At 36.6% G+C, this 12,755-nt stretch overlaps 1 protein-coding gene across 2 annotated transcripts in view; it reads left to right on the top strand.

Annotated features, from left to right (window-relative positions):
* The window catches only part of LOC124210729 (ATP-dependent RNA helicase DDX54), a 39,398-nt gene that overhangs the window by 6,612 nt on the left and 20,031 nt on the right, over positions 1 to 12,755 (top strand). The window lies entirely within an intron of this gene.

The following is a 12,755-nucleotide window of genomic DNA, read 5'->3' as shown; positions in this document are numbered from 1 at the left end:
ATGGAATATCATTCGCTAATCAGACTATTCTTGCCATAATTCTGTTCGGCATGGAATATCATTCGCTAATCGCTCAGCGCTGGAAATAATCTTACGGTCGAAATAGAATTTCAAGCGTGTTAACGGTGGCCATCTTTGTTTCAAATTAGCGCTTTTGTAACTTTTCTTTTTCCATTACTTTGGCAAATTTTTTCTCGCAAATACGTGCCGTGTGCATACGCGTAAAATATTTGTGGTGAAATATATACGCAGGTAATAAAACCGTGAGTCGGTTTGTTGTCGAACACGAACGATGACTACGCGCGTGCATTTCTTCACGATGTTGTCGGCTGCGGTACTAAGCAAGTAACAGTAAAATATTTACATTGTTGTTTCAACTTCGAATATAACACAAACAATTGTCTGGCCAGCGTGTCGATTACAATTCAAAGTACATGTTGAATTTAAAAGCGAGGGGGGGAAGAACGCAAGAATTTCTCGGTACAAGTTTCGAGATGTGGTTTAAACCGGTACGTCATTACAATTATCGAAAACTGGTATAGACCGATTGTGACCAGATTCATAATTGGAACCAAAAATAACTGATATAAAAAGAAACAAAGATGCGAATCATTTCTCGGCTTCGATAATAATTCACACTTAAGTATTGGCGCACCCAACTTGGATAAGATATCCATCCCGCACCTGGCGAGGAGAAAGAAACACACGTTAGTTGCAGCAATTTGACACGAAAAGGTACGAAAGTGGGTCGCAATTACGAGTATTATACGTATGGCGTATATTGTTCTCAGCCAGCGAGCAATCGATCATTAGATACATCCGCGCGTTGCGAATTCCAAACTTGTCATTTTCGACGCTTTCTTATGCCTTTACATGTGCCTACTTGTATGTGTAAGGAATAGAATGTAGGAGAACAGAGAAGCTCGCTTGATTTCTAGTTCCCGCATCACGCGTCGATTTGTGTGAATGCAGATTTCTATTCATCTCCAGACTTTACGCATCACGTACAACACGCGCCGAGTACTTCTCGTGTATTTATTATCTCGTTTAGCTATCATAGCAATCCTTAGCAAACAGATATTTGCCCGTTAGGTTTATCATCGATTATATATCAATCGACGCGGCGCCACGAATTTTCTCCACGTGAGAAAATCACCGTTTAATAAAACAGACGTGAAAAATCGTGAATTTTTTTTTAATAAAAATGTACTTTCGATACGACATTTACAGGGCGCCCACACACCTGGAAGACTTGTAAATGTCAGGGTATTTGAAAGTGTTCGTTTAAAATCTGGAATTGTCGGGGAATTTTTAATTTGGTCGGGAAAAAAAACTGAATGTATCAATTTTGCTGTCATGGGAATTAGAAATGATTTTGCGTCGAGACAACGAATTGGCTTAAATTGACTTTCTTTTTTTGTACATTATATTTTTCCTCAATTCGAATCGAATTTGAAACGTATATAGAGTTAATAAGCTGAACGACTTAGGTTTTAGTAACTTACTAGAACTGGGAAAATGTCAGGGTAAAACTAGGTTTTAGGTTCTGGAAAACCTGAAAATTTAATGGCATTTTTTTGTTCCCAAAAAATATCGTCATTCCCCGAGGGGAGGGGGACACGCATTTCCCACTCGCTGGGGTAAAATCAACAGCGAATATCAAACGAACACCGACGATATTTTCCGTTCATTCGCTTACTGCGCGTGTGTGCTCGCGTGTATTATACGCGTGTCACACACGGGCAGAGAAACCCGTTCGTTCTACTCGATGGAAATACGCAAAGCTACCAATCTATCCCACATACCAGAGGAATGGCAGACACGCTCTTGCACACTCAAGGTTGTTCCGCGCGTCTCGGTGCAAAAGTTGCGTAATCGTTATACTGCCTGCGTTAATTGTAACGAATAGGCCAGTCGTTCGGTCGTTTGACCGATTGTTCAATACGTCTTGTGTAGGTACGTAAATACCTTATACAACCGAGGAATTCAACGCCATGACTTACGTTAAACTCTGAAAGTGCAAATTTTACTCATTTAACTGTGAAACAAAAAAAAAAAAATCAAATAAAACCATTTCTATAGAATATTCTTTTACGTCAATCTTTTGCTGTCTGATTTCAATCTAACACTACTTATATCGTCGATGTAACACTGTCTGACAAATTCAAGTTCTGAATTTACGACGAATATTGTTCTGTATTGGCCAATTTTGATACATGCAATTTTGACGGTGCGATCGTTGCTTATTTCTTCTTTCTCCCTTTCTTCCGACGCATCAGAGTTTAACAGTTTAAAAGTAAATTGACGCTGTCGCAATCGTACCCTTACAATGCCGCAGACCACGATGAATCGTCACGTTCCAGATATTAGAATGCGTGTAAATAGTTGTTCGTAGTAACTTTTTTTTCACAGATTCAACGGTCAACGGTCATGTGTACAACTTTTACGATTTTAAGAACGTTGTTTTTTTTCTCCCCATATTATCCACATCGATATTTAATTTAACAACCTTTTGTTTATAGAAAAGTACGCGTCAGAGTTCGCCAGTACTCGTATATTCTTTTCCTTCCTGCTCTATTTTTCTTTTCCGTTTTACTTGTGAGGCAATAACCCTCGCTGACAAATTTTGGAATAATTTATTTGCATCGCAATTATACCTGCGACCGAGTATTCCGCGGCATAATATTCAACACTTTATTAAACCGTTTAGTCGAGCTGCGTACAATCACGAACGGCACATATTTTCGTATTATACCGTATATAAAAATTAATTTCAATTCTTATAGGAGTATCAAGTCCCGAAATATCAAGCTTCGGTTCTACGCCTGCAATGTCATGAAAAATCGGAACTGATTTGGAAAATTTCCAGCGAATATCTTGATATGCGTGCAGAGAAATTATCAGATCTCTTAGACAAGCTTTCGGAGCTCTTCGAGCCTTTCTCCTGGTGCTTTTTATACTCTTCGATAATGTTTGACCGGTTGCTTGTTACATGCGTTGAAGATATGCGGAGATCCGTAAGAGTTTCATTGCAGGTGTAAATAAAAGTCGTGCTATGTGACAGGCGTGTACATATAATGTGCGAGTGTAGGTGTGTAACATATTTGCAGAACCGGTGCAGGTTTATGGTCAGAGTTTGCGGTGGATTTTGTATTATTATTCATTATATTCATACGTAGAATTATTTTTATTCTCGACATCTCGAAGGAGGAAAAGGAGGATAAGGAGGATAATCTATAAATCCCGATGAGGACAAAGTTAGTAACGTTATCTGTAACGATGCATGTTTAGGAAAAATCGTTACTTTGCACCTTTAGCAATGTCGGAAGTTTGGTAAACAATGATAAAAAAAAAAAAATAAAAAAACGCATTCTTGATTTGAAACGCCAGCTGCTTGAACGTTATTCTTAAATTGTGCAATAATGATTTTTTCCCTCATAGTTTGTTAGGTTAACGTTACTAATTTCACTCTCATAAATTCCGTGGAATTAACCTTTGACTTTGATCTAGCGTTCTAAACACTCGTCGCCACTTTCTTTCTCTCTCTTTCTCTCTCTTTCTCTCTTTCTTCTCGCTTTTGTAAATATATGCATGTATATATATATATATACACATATATATATACTTTTATCGTACGCGGTTTACGAATCGGGTAAATTTCCAACGCTCATTGCTGCTCGTGTCACTCGGCTCAGCACCGTTTCCGGATGCTTTTGACGTCGAGCGGTGTCCGTTTCACGTTCTACCATGCTGCTTATTCCTAGATATCAATTTTCAGTTCCGGTTGTCAGCTACGTTATCTCTGCCTCTGTGCATTGTTCTTATACGTAGGATGTATCGCGTTGTTCATTCAGGCTCTAGAATCCAAACTTTTCCCTCTCAATTTCATTTAATGAGTAGTTATGTTTTTTTCTTTTTTTTATTATATATATAGACATATATATATATATATATATATATATATATATATACTGCATAAAAAAATTAATTTATAAACAAAATTACACAAAGTCACGAATTGGGGTTACATTATTGTGGAACCGTTCTTCGGGATTGACTATATTTATTTCAAGTCAAATCGCGGATTGTGTAATTTTCCCCTTTTTTTTTCTTGTCATTTCTCGTTTCAGGAAATGGACAAACTCTCTGTTTTTTTATGTCGTTTATTTCCTGATCTTTGAAAAACCGGCGCGGAACGGCCGCAACATTCCAAGGATAGAGACTCGGGCTTCCCGTGTATTTACTTTCTACCCGTCTCTTGTAAATTCATTACGTCACAGTGTTTCTCAACTTCGTCACGTTTTAAAACCTCCACGTTTAATATCATCGAGTATAATAAACCCTCGACTGATGGAACGCCCTTTTTTTTACGATTACCGGCCGTTGACGAAACTGCGTAATAAATATAATTACAACGCACGCGCCGCTCGACGGATAATTCTGCAAAATTTAATACCCTCTTATTTTAATATTAAATTACACGCACATAACTGTATATAATGGGGGCTTTAAATATTTTTAGTAAACTTATACATGTACATATATAAGGAAAATTATACTTGTTATTATAGAGCGCTAATATTTTAAAGAAAATATGCCTATAAGTAGATTTGCTTCCTCGTGCCAGTCGTCGGTCTTACAAATTTATCAGTGATGTGACTTTCATTCGAAAGTAATTACGTATCTTCATCGTATAATTAGCGGATCGATCGAAAGATGAATCTTTTTCTACTGTATATATTTGAAATTCGTTTGCAAATCGCGAATTAACTTGATGTGAATTTTTTCTTCTCAATACTGTTGGTATTCACCCGTTGTACAGAAATAAAGTGCCAACTTACGAAACGTCACTTTCGAAATTTAAAATAGAGGAATTAAAGAACCACGCTAAACGCATGTCGTTGAGTAAACTAATAGATACTCCACGTGTCGTAGAATCTCTTTTACAAGTGTGTTAATTTTGTCGCACGGGTAAAAAAGTCCCATCGCGTGGTATTCTGATAAAATGCCGATTCGCAGTTTCATGTATTTATACATGAAAATGTGGAAACGAAATGTCAAAAGTTAACGTCCCCGCATTAGGCCAAATATGCCATACGTAAAAAACGATATTCCGTTGAAATTAAATTTGCTTTTTTCTTTCGTTTGTTGTTACATGTAAGGGTAATCTTACCGGGTAATAATTAATCGCTAGAACGGTGTTCGTATGCGTGTAATGCGGTAAAAATCGTTGTCATATTCGAAAATTAAGCTGCACGGCTCACGCTCGGCTTACATAATATACTGTGATTATTGCTGCATGATTCTCTGTCGTTTCATGCACGATCTTCTTATAAAATTCACGTTAAATGCAATCACATTATATCTACGTATGGAAATTGTCGAGGAGGGATTAATTACAAGAATATAACGAGAGGAGATTCAAACGAGCTATGCATGGCCTATCCGTAATAATATATCTATGGTTTATATGGTTAAAAATTGGATCGAACGAAGGTCGTCGCGACTCGGATGGCAGGCGTGGTCACTCTGATCTGTTTTTCGACGGAGATGCGATACTTCTCTGATAAATTGACAGCTCATTATATTTATATGTAACAATAATCAGGATAGAAAACGAGAACGAGATTGTATAATAAATGTGAGACCAAATCTTGACATTTTTTTCAACCGTGAAAATAAATAATTTGAAGGAATATCTTCGGTGCTTTACGTATAATAATTATATCGGTATAGTATCATAAGTGTGAAGAAATTAACAGAAAACTGGTTCGAAAGTTCGGGTAAAAGTTTCTATGCGAATAAAAATATCTGCCGATTACAAATCGATGTATAGCTTCTACGCGTATAAATATGGACAAAATTTGAAAATGATTTTTGATTATTTGACTGTAATATAACACGATGATCTACGATCGACGGCACTAGCTGAAGATGATCATCTTACGATCGATATAGCAGCTGTTATTCCTCACGTGGGCATGCGATTGTCCTCGACGTTATGGGTCCCGCATGGAATGTGTAATTGGCAAACGAGACTGAAATACGAAACATTGTTTTTCCATTGCTGCGGGAATAATATAAGAACGTTCTAACTTTAATACAATGCGTTGGTATTTTCTGATTTTTTTTTTTTCTCTTTTTATAACGCATAATTATTATTTTTCTCGTCGGTGTTAATGCGTGCCATCCTATCATATAATCAGGGTCGCCACACACTTGGAAAACTTGAAAAACCTCGAAGTGTCAGGGTATTTAAAAAGGGTCATGGAAAACCTGGATAAGTCGGGGGATTTTTAATTTGGTCATAGAAAAAAACTGAAAATATCAGTTTTCCTATCATGGGAATCGGATATGACTTTTTTTTGAGGTATCAAGTTTACTTTTTTTTCATCGAGGAAACAAATTGGCTTAAACTTACTGTTTTGTACGTTATATTTTTCTTCAATTTTTATTGAATTCGAAACGGATGTAGAGTTAATAAGTTTAACTATTTAGGTTTTAGTACCTTACTAGAACTGGGAAAATGTCAGGGAAAACTAGGTTTTAGGTTCTGGAAAACCTGAAAATGTCGTGGAATTTTTTGTTGCCAAAAATTTGCCTCTCATAGAAAGAGTATATAAAGTGTGAAAAAATTGTGGTCGAAATACGCGTTCATCACAACTACGATTGTCTGTTTCTTCGTTTTCTAGCATATTATAATATATCTGGGTTGTAACCTATACGCTGTCTGTCCCACTCGATACGTAGTTCTTAGTCATTTCTCCGAATTTAGCCACCGTAGATACGATTATCTTTGAGGTTGTAGAAATTGTTTTTTTTTTTTCTTTTTCTTTTTTTCCCCTTTCATTCTTTTTATCTTCGCATACTATCAACGCCGATCACCTTTGTACGGTTATGACAATTTCTATACCTACCTTGAGAGCGAAATATGTACATAGATTTTAGACAAAGAATAGGTAACTACGTAATACTTGTCATGTGATCAGCTCAGCCTTGCATAGTCGTAAAATTTGTCAATGTTAAACCTCGAAATTTTACAAGACATCAATTCGATTCGCCCATCGATTTTTGGCTCCATCCGAAATCGGGTCGAACTTAACCCTTTGAGAGGCTGTGTCTCAGTCTCGGTTCTATTTTTCGTATTGCTCACATATTTTTGCACTTTTTATACGCATATAAGTCATTGAAATTTCATGCATTTTTTTTTTTGTAACGTAGACAGCCAAGCCTCTGAAATTTTTTTGACGTATTCTTCATGTCCAGTTTTACAGTATATATTTTTTCAGAATTTTTCGTACTCTAGTTTTTTTCAAAACAAAAATTTGAAATTACGAAAAAATTAATTTTCTTGCCCGTCATTTTTTCGTAATTCTGGCTTCGGAATCGTAATCAGCGACCCTGAAAACCCATAGATCACCTACGATTTTTTATAATTGTTAAGTAGAAAAATACGCTCCTCAAAGGGTTAATATTTATCAATTACTATAAGGCTTGGATTCAACGCTTTACGAAGCACTTCGGAAATTTTTAACAATAGCTGGCCAGATTCGTAGCTAATTCCTAGTTTTATACCGTAATAATTTGTACGCCCGCATTTGTGACGCAAGTGTGTGAGTGCGTGTGTGCAAAAGTGTGTTTTCTACGTCATCGTTAGCTTTGGCGAGGCAGCTAGCTACCCTTGGCTCGACAACAGGTGCCAATTACGCATACTCGCATATACACATATATATATGTGTGTGTGTGTGAGTGTGTGTAATAATAATAATAATAGACGTGTGTATATTTTTTAAACATTCTCAGATAGCGTAAACCTTTGCCAAAAAGCTCGACGGGCGTTACATTACGTATGTACGTATATTCAAAGGTATATATATATATAGGCAAGTTATGTATATAGTATATGACAAGACGCTTTCCTCGGGATCCCAATGACACTTACTTCCGAAATAAGTCTGACCCTCTTCAAGGTATACTATGCATACATACACATGTCGGTATACGCATGTATGTACGCATTCATGAATTCACTCGACGCTGTTTGACTAGACGGTCACGCTTATCGTCGTCTCGTCTGATTCATCCAAGGCGCTGCTTAGCTGCTTCGTATAAAAAGTATAGTTTTTTAGAAATTTTGACAGTTTTGAAAGATTTTTCAGTATTTTTACTCTCGTGTTTTTTTTTTTTTTTTTTTTTCAATTTCAATCGATATATTTTTCGATACCAGGTGAAAATATTCGTTAAGCAGGTACTTGGAATGTAAGACAATGATGATAATTGACGGTCTAATGGCATAAATTGATATCGTATCGCATCGTTTGTTGAAGTAAAAATCAAAAATAATCGATGATACTTGATTAATTGTGAGAAACTACTGGATTATTTTTAAAGACTCTTTTTACCGAAATAACGACACTGCCCTGTTTGGCAAAGGCAACAAATTATACGAGCTGTTTCCACATCGTATCTAATTGCAATTTGATTGAAAGATTATTAACATATTAAAGAATATTTATGTGGAATCTTCCGAATCAACGAGCTACAAGCAATCAGTCCGTTTGACATTCAACTTTACGAACATTGTGTATATACATATACCATTGAAACGCAGAGAGATTTTTTTACAATCTGTTTCCAGGATATTAATCCTCCTCACGGCCATTTTTTATATTACAAGCGATTCGTCCAAAATCTTCCGGAGTTTGCTTTTTTCCCCGTCTTTTTCAAATGTCAGGTATCATCGTGTCGCAGGTGTCCGAGCACTTGTAGACCTATTTTATACACGCGTTACAAACGACCGCCGAACGACGTTGCGATATCGACGTGTGTGTAACTCGTCAATGTAATCACACATATTACATCACCCGTCACCGTATGTTATTCACTGCGAAGGCTGGAACTTGCCGAAAATTAGTGCACGCATACCCGAGGTGATCAAGCCGCTGCTAATTAATCGACACACACGTGATACGAAACGAATCTACATCATTGTTTCAAAAATTGATCGCGAGTAGGGTAATATGCCAAAAATTACCGGATAAGGATATTTAAAATATATTTATATATGTTGTTTTTGCAAGTGGAAAAAGGATTATATTATACATAAATGAGAGTATTTTCACACTCCATCTGTGAACTATGCAGTCACTCGTCGATTTATTTTTGATACTTGAGTGAGAATGAATAATTTTTACGATTATTCACAAAGTAACTTATAAATGTAAATACTGGAGAGTGATCTCAGAGCCTTGTTGGTAAAATAGTCGGGATGAAAAAGAAGAAAAAAGATTTCGGTTCGAAGAATCGGTTGCAAGTAGGTAGTCAGAGTTATTTTTAATATTCTGTTACGTGTAATAATTCTCAACTCTGTGTAATACTACGGTAAATTGGATATTGTAATAATTTCGCGAAGGGTTCCTTGAACTTCGATTATTTATATACGCAAGCAAATATTATAGCTGACATGATATTAGGCGATATTTTAATTCCAATTATTTCTATGCAGGCATAATAATTTATATTTATGTATGGAACGCGAGTTATCGTCATATATGTATATTAACGGAAGATAGGAGAAAGATCTAGTCTGGAAATGATAAGTTCGTTTAGAATAATTTATCGCTGTTTTCACACGTGTTACTTATGTATGTATATAGGAAGAAAACAAGCAACGTTCTGTTATTCATGTACAATGATGCCAACGGTTTACGCCGAAATTCATCACATATGCGAGGAAATTCCGCGAAAATAAAAATAGCAATTCCACTATTTCGCATGTAGTTCTACTCTGAATCTACATTCGCGATATGTTGATTGAGAATTTTAAGAATTTTAAGAATTTTATCTCAAGACACGTTCTCGGATGTATAATTTTTGTTATTACACCTAGCACGAAATTTCGTTTCAACCGTTTATAGACATATTTAAACTCCTTTCGATTCTTGCGTATTTCACGAATCGCGCGGTGGCGACAAGCTTAATTTTTGCCAAACATTCAATTCCCCAACATTGCTAATTTTTCACGCAAATTATACAACTTGGCGAATTAGTCAGACTGCATAACGAATCGTTCGAAAAATGAGTCACTTTATCCGGCGACGAATCCGTGTATTTTTAAGATCGAGCCAACAACTTCGCGGTTCGAATATCGCGAATCATTAACGTGACACGCGGATTGCGAACCGCCGAAATCTAATCTAATTGGGCAATATGTTTACTCGATGCAATCGCTCTTTGCGTATTTACATATCCATATGTACGTATACGTTTGTAATATCGTCACGCCGTAGTAAATTCCTTACGCTTACATTGATGCGTTACTTAATATAATTAGTGTATTCATTACGCTTCTTAGGAATGTGAAAAACTTACCGCGCGGCTCACGATCGTCGAGGGTTAAATACGAGGGAAATATCACAGAGATTATTATATTACATACTTGCGGCATGCGTCAGATCACATCTGCAGCGGCGGTCTTCCTCATCTAGCTTCGAAACTTTCGTATAGAGTTGTAAAGTATATAATAACGAAATCGAGGTCGGCCACCTTTGGACCTTCTTTCAGCTCTTCGTCGTCTTTCCCGCAGCTTTTTCTTACAGTCATTATTGTGGAAAAATATTTGCAGAATATTTTGACGTGTAAAACGATGAGAAAATTTTTAAACCGTGAAGAATGGGAGTCGAAATTTTGTTGCGTTCTATCGAATTTATTGTTGCGTGCGTGTGTGTGTGTGTATTAATATGTTTGAGAGAAAAATAATTTGGAATTTTCCACCGTGGAAACCCCCTAGAAAGTTTTTTTTAGGCCGAAAGAAAGCTTCTGTCAAAATATGAGCGTTGTACCTTACGTGGAATTTTTAAAAATTTATGAAATATCTCGAATGAAATTTTTTTTTTATTGCTTGCATTAATTGTAATATCAATTTACGTCACTAAGAAGACCCCCAATTGTAATATTAAATCTACAGTTGATGTTTGAGAAGTGTATCTGACGGCTTTTTCATTATTAATTTAATCCCATAAATACTTACAATTTAATACCAACTCTTAATTTATGATATCGTGATCTTTGGGCTGAATATAAATATCAGGAAAAAAATAATAATTGAAGTGCTAAAACATGTTTTTTCATACATTAAAAAAAAAAATAAATAAATAAAATAGAATGAAAAGGGAAAAATCAAACGAGCGCGATCTTTCACATGACGTAGAACGCTCATCTTTTCACAGAACCTTTCTTTTAACCATAAAGAAACTTTTAATGGGATGCCACGGTGTGATATCGTAATTTATTTTTTGTTATCAAACACCGTAATACACATATTATAACCCTGTATATTAGGTACGTACTCGTACGAGGTGTGCAAGAAAAATCAGCTGCGTGGGAAGTGACTCGCTCGCCTAAAGAAGATCGAAATCGAAAATCTACCGACACCGCCGACTTGCTTCGACGGTGTATCTGCCACGGGAATTACGTCATATCCTCAATCCGCTCGGTTAGTATCGCGTAGCGTCTGCGATACGCGTTCTCTCTATTTAAACCCTTTATTCAGGATGCAGATCGCCGGGAGTGAGAGAAGCCGACGACGTCCGCGTCGACTTTTGATCTCAGCTTGTGAGAAACCGCGACTATGACGCTTCTCTGAATAGATCTCTGTGCGCTTATCGCGTACGTAAAATGTCGCGATAATCTGCGGTAATATACGAGTGATACGAGGCGTTAATCCGCGACCGAGGTATTATTCACGCTGAAAACTGAAAATGGACGGTGATATGCATATTATTTTTATAGAAAAGACGGGGTAAAACATGAGAAAAAAAATAAGACCTTAGTCCACTTCACCGCAGGCGTGCTAAAATCGTCGACCAGTCACCGAGAAATGATCCTTGCAGCAGGAAATTCTGGGCACGCTTCGTCACTTTATGCTCTGCGGTTTATTGCGAAACATCTAGCGTAGCGTTGTGACAATTTGTTATACTCTGTTTGAAATTAACACTGATTTGCGACTGTAATTTGTAATCGTTCTTCTGTAATATGTGTCCGTGATTCGCTCGCTGTCAAAATCAATTACCGAGGTTTTTTTTTTCTTTTGATCTGAGGTATAGAAATAGGCGGAAACTTATCCGAATCACATGATGTTTTACAATCTTCTTTGACGATTGGTAGCTTTAGTCTTATAACTGGTGAAAAGATGTTTAGGCAATGAATCGATATCGATACTCGAAACTTGCGAGCATTAAATAAATTTATTCCTCAGCTTTGAACTCTGAACGCTGTACGTGTGGACGTTACTCGATGTACCAAACTACAATCGTGGCAAGCGTTAGTCAAGCTGATCGGTCTTATAATTAGATAAAAAAAATTAGCTATTAGTCTACAGGTTCTTTGTTTTTCAATTCGAGGAAAGCGCAACAGCTGATCGTGAGTCCGGTGTTCCAATACTACATATTCCTGTAATAATGACATACGCAGCGACTTTCGATGACGTTGGTATAATTGCTGCATTTACCTGTACGATGTTTGCTTGGGGAGGGAAATATTTTTTATTGAAATTCGTTAACTTGAATTGTATGCAATATAGCGTAGCAATACGGCTCGTTGAACTTTGCACGTTTTATGTGAAACGTCAAAGTTTCGCACTTTCGAAAATGCGAGAACGCGAAAATTTGAAAATCTGAAACATCGCAATTTTGAATTATCAAAGGTTTTCGGTTCTGTCAATTTTTATCACGACCTTAATCCTTCTTTGTTTTCGA

Source organism: Neodiprion pinetum, chromosome 1 (assembly GCF_021155775.2).
Source record: "Neodiprion pinetum isolate iyNeoPine1 chromosome 1, iyNeoPine1.2, whole genome shotgun sequence".
Lineage (NCBI taxonomy): Eukaryota > Metazoa > Arthropoda > Insecta > Hymenoptera > Diprionidae > Neodiprion > Neodiprion pinetum.
The sequence above is the reverse complement of the archived record's forward strand: the minus strand, read 5'-3'. Positions and strand labels throughout refer to the sequence as shown.